This window comes from Schistocerca nitens, chromosome 7 (assembly GCF_023898315.1).
Source record: "Schistocerca nitens isolate TAMUIC-IGC-003100 chromosome 7, iqSchNite1.1, whole genome shotgun sequence".
Classification (NCBI taxonomy): Eukaryota; Metazoa; Arthropoda; class Insecta; order Orthoptera; family Acrididae; genus Schistocerca; species Schistocerca nitens.
In genome coordinates, this window is record NC_064620.1 from 310,151,325 (window position 1) to 310,156,324 (window position 5,000).

General features: G+C 55.2%; 1 non-coding gene across 1 annotated transcript in view; it reads right to left on the minus strand.

Moving 5' to 3' along the window:
* Window positions 1–1,338, minus strand: part of LOC126197131 (small subunit ribosomal RNA) — a 1,909-nt gene extending 571 nt beyond the window's left edge. The window contains exon 1 of the ribosomal RNA XR_007539528.1: window positions 1–1,338. This exon is cut by the window's left edge and continues 571 nt beyond it. This is a non-coding gene — a ribosomal RNA (small subunit ribosomal RNA).
* Window positions 1,339–5,000: the final 3,662 nt, after the last annotated feature.

Sequence of the window (5,000 nt, forward strand, 5' to 3'; positions counted from 1 at the left end):
AATCTGTCAATCCTTCCGGTGTCCGGGCCTGGTGAGGTTTCCCGTGTTGAGTCAAATTAAGCCGCAGGCTCCACTCCTGGTGGTGCCCTTCCGTCAATTCCTTTAAGTTTCAGCTTTGCAACCATACTTCCCCCGGAACCCAAAAGCTTTGGTTTCCCGGAGGCTGCCCGCCGAGTCATCGGAGGAACTGCGGCGGATCGCTGGCTGGCATCGTTTATGGTTAGAACTAGGGCGGTATCTGATCGCCTTCGAACCTCTAACTTTCGTTCTTGATTAATGAAAACATACTTGGCAAATGCTTTCGCTTCTGTTCGTCTTGCGACGATCCAAGAATTTCACCTCTAACGTCGCAATACGAATGCCCCCGCCTGTCCCTATTAATCATTACCTCGGGTTCCGAAAACCAACAAAATAGAACCGAGGTCCTATTCCATTATTCCATGCACACAGTATTCAGGCGGGCTTGCCTGCTTTAAGCACTCTAATTTGTTCAAAGTAAACGTGCCGGCCCACCGAGACACTCAATAAAGAGCACCCTGGTAGGATTTCAACGGGGTCCGCCTCGGGACGCACGAGCACGCACGAGGCGGTCGCACGCCTTCGGCTCGCCCCACCGGCAGGACGTCCCACGATACATGCCAGTTAAACACCGACGGGCGGTGAACCAACAGCGTGGGACACAAATCCAACTACGAGCTTTTTAACCGCAACAACTTTAATATACGCTATTGGAGCTGGAATTACCGCGGCTGCTGGCACCAGACTTGCCCTCCAATAGATACTCGTTAAAGGATTTAAAGTGTACTCATTCCGATTACGGGGCCTCGGATGAGTCCCGTATCGTTATTTTTCGTCACTACCTCCCCGTGCCGGGAGTGGGTAATTTGCGCGCCTGCTGCCTTCCTTGGATGTGGTAGCCGTTTCTCAGGCTCCCTCTCCGGAATCGAACCCTGATTCCCCGTTACCCGTTACAACCATGGTAGGCGCAGAACCTACCATCGACAGTTGATAAGGCAGACATTTGAAAGATGCGTCGCCGGTACGAGGACCGTGCGATCAGCCCAAAGTTATTCAGAGTCACCAAGGCAAACGGACCGGACGAGCCGACCGATTGGTTTTGATCTAATAAAAGCGTCCCTTCCATCTCTGGTCGGGACTCTGTTTGCATGTATTAGCTCTAGAATTACCACAGTTATCCAAGTAACGTGGGTACGATCTAAGGAACCATAACTGATTTAATGAGCCATTCGCGGTTTCACCTTAATGCGGCTTGTACTGAGACATGCATGGCTTAATCTTTGAGACAAGCATATGACTACTGGCAGGATCAACCAGGGAGCTGCGTCAACTAGAGCTGAGCAGCCGGCCGCCCGGGAGTGTGTCCCGGAGGCCCGCGCGAACACGCAAGCGTCCGCTCAATTATTCCGCAAACAGGAGGAGGCTGGGCTCCCCTGCACGATACACCTCGAAACCCTCTCAGGTCCCGGCGGCGCGCAGCGCCGTCCTAAGTACTTGGTCGGGTTCGAGAGAGGCGCAATCGCCCGGAGATAGGCGAGTAGACGCTTTCAGTGCGACCACCCGTGCTCCCAACTGAGCTTGCCGCTGCCGACAGAGGCCCGGGAGCGTGCTGTCGTGGTGTTGCCGGCGGGAGACAACACGCGGCCACAAACAGTGGCCGGGCAGCTCCAACGCCAGCGCCACAGAGGGGCAGAGCCCCACTTGGGTGCCAAAGCGAACTCTCCCAGCACAGCGCACGCGCCAACACATCCGCACAGCTGCGATACAAACCACCTGCGAGAACCGCGGGGGCGACCGAGCAGCAGACGGCGTCGCGGCGCCGAGTGCCGGGCGGCGGCGCATCCTCAACGCACACAGTCCTCAATCGGACCAGCACACTGCAGATGTCCACCGCGCTTCGCACCGGGCCCGCGAGGACCCACTTTGGCCGCACGGCGCCGCGCGTTGGGTGCGCCGGCGCGCAGCTGCGCCGCCTGCCGCGTCCGTCGGCCGGCGCGCCTGCCACTGGGCGCCCCCACCAGCCGGCTGTAGCGCGTGCGCCCACGCAGCGCGCGGCCAGCACGCCGGGCGCTCCCCCCTCACCGGCCGGGGACGGTCCCACCCAGCCACCGCCGCGTATCGCTTCATACCCACATGCCCACTCACGTTCGTGGGTATGACGGGTGTCGCTGAAGCAACCAGTTAATACCTGTACCGATTGTCGCAATCAATGATTCACCTCCAGCGTATACAACCGCGCAACAACGGATTTCCAGTTCATTTGCGTAACTTGGGCAGCAAACGTAGACGTCCATCTACATTTGCAAATTCAGTGGGTCTTGCATGCCTGGATGATATGCGTCACGACACGCCACATCAGCCCACATACATGCTGCGACGTATGCACGAGAGAACACGTGGAAGGTGGCCCGCGTACGTATGCGAATGCCATTGCACAGCTGCGAAGCTCATTGAACACGCAAACTCCCGCCTGACGAACTAGAGGCGACAGGGGAGCGATATAAGTCTTACAGCAGTACACATTACAGTGGATAGCGGGACCATGTGGAACGTACGCACCACTCGCTAGATGTTGTGAGGGTACGCACCGTAACATGAATCAATACGCAGGACACCAGAGAGTGCGAGCACTGACCTATGTTGAGAGGGTTGCGATTAGGCAACGCTACATGAATGTTTCAATTCATATAACAATTACAGGTTAGGTTAGGGCGCAACGTGCGTTAGGTTAGGGCGCAACGTGCGTTAGGTTAGGGCGCAACGTAGGTTAGGTTAGGGCCCAACGTAGGTTAGGTTAGGGCCCAACGTAGGTTAGGTTAGGGCCCAACGTAGGTTAGGTTAGGGCCCAACGTAGGTTAGGTTAGGGCCCAACGTAGGTTAGGTTAGGGCCCAACGTAGGTTAGGTTAGGGCCCAACGTAGGTTAGGTTAGGGCCCAACGTAGGTTAGGTTAGGGCCCAACGTAGGTTAGGTTAGGGCCCAACGTAGGTTAGGTTAGGGCCCAACGTAGGTTAGGTTAGGGCCCAACGTAGGTTAGGTTAGGGCCCAACGTAGGTTAGGTTAGGGCCCAACGTAGGTTAGGTTAGGGCCCAACGTAGGTTAGGTTAGGGCCCAACGTAGGTTAGGTTAGGGCCCAACGTAGGTTAGGTTAGGGCCCAACGTAGGTTAGGTTAGGGCCCAACGTAGGTTAGGTTAGGGCCCAACGTAGGTTAGGTTAGGGCCCAACGTAGGTTAGGTTAGGGCCCAACGTAGGTTAGGTTAGGGCCCAACGTAGGTTAGGTTAGGGCCCAACGTAGGTTAGGTTAGGGCGCAACGTAGGTTAGGTTAGGGCGCAACGTAGGTTAGGTTAGGGCGCAACGTAGGTTAGGTTAGGGCGCAACGTAGGTTAGGTTAGGGCGCAACGTAGGTTAGGTTAAGGCGCAACGTAGGTTAGGTTAAGGCGCAACGTAGGTTAGGTTAAGGCGCAACGTAGGTTAGGTTAAGGCGCAACGTAGGTTAGGTTAAGGCGCAACGTAGGTTAGGTTAAGGCGCAACGTAGGTTAGGTTAAGGCGCAACGTAGGTTAGGTTAAGGCGCAACGTAGGTTAGGTTAAGGCGCAACGTAGGTTAGGTTAAGGCGCAACATAGGTTAGGTTAAGGCGCAACATAGGTTAGGTTAAGGCGCAACATAGGTTAGGTTAAGGCGCAACATGGGTTAGGTTAAGGGATGGTGTATGAGGGGGGGAGGGGACGAGGTTCGTTCATAGTGATGATGGTAAGTGGACGCCTGAGGCACCCTGAGATGTGTCACGTCAGGATGCACCTTTGGCTCAGGGGAGGTGGTGCGCCGGTTCCGTGGGTGTGGCAAGGGAGTGGCAGACCTGTGTCTTTCATTCCTGCCATTGCTTATATGCTGTGAGACACGCCAGTGTGGTGGTGTTGGCTGCACCCCTGTGTAGCACATGTGTGGGTGTTTGTGGCTTATCTGCGTAATGATGGTTGTTGGAAGAGTGAGATATTCTGTTTTTGGGGTGGACCTCCTGGTTTTGTTATCATAGTGTGAATGGTGTAATGTGGCGGAGAGGATGCACTGGATGTTGTTCCATGGTGGTGCTTAGATATTGTGTCTGTGTCTGTTACAGCCAGAGAGTAGTGTGTGATAGGGTGTCTGGGTGACGTGTAGTTCACATTGTGTGCACAGACTGTCAGCATGTATAGGGACAGTTGTATGTCGTATGTCATCTATATTCCGATGGCTCTGCATCTATTAGTTATCAGCGCCATGTATCAGTTTAATCTGGTTGCAGTCTCGTGGTGTTCTATCTCTGTACAGTAGTAGAGGTGCGACTGCACTACGTAGCTACCCCTTGCGGCAGCTTTCCCCGGTGTATGGCATATGATTATCAGCAATGAGTCGATTAGTGACAACTGGTCGTGTGACAACGTCACATGTCTGCGGGTGGGATACGCTACAACCTGCTTGTGGGTCAGGGCTCAGTAATGCTCTCCTCACACTGAGCGCTCGGACCGTCATTACCCGTCTGCGTGATATATTGCGGAGCGCTTTTAGCCATTGCCAGAGTCTTTGCGACTGCGAGTGCAACGCCCATGGGGACCGACATGGTTGGGGCGCTTCCTAGCTGATCGCTCAGCATCGGAATCCGTACTGTGAGCACGCAATCGCGCACAGACTTAGAGCATGTGTAGGGACAGCGGGAATTTCGCATCTTGGATAAAACGCTTCATGAAACGGATGATATAGGGGTGGATTGCAACTTACGACTGCGAGAAAAGTCCGCCGTTCATCCGCTGGAGTTGCAATTTGGGCAGGTGACGTGAGGCACGTACGGGGGCGGGTGGCGTGATTGTCGGTGGACGACGTCGTGCGGCGCAGGGACTGGCGTTGGTGCTCTTGTGGTGGACAGTGGATGCAGGCTTTGTGGGTGGGGTCGGGAAACGGGTACTGTGCGCCCATCGCCGTCGTAGTCAGCTTGGCGTCGCATAGA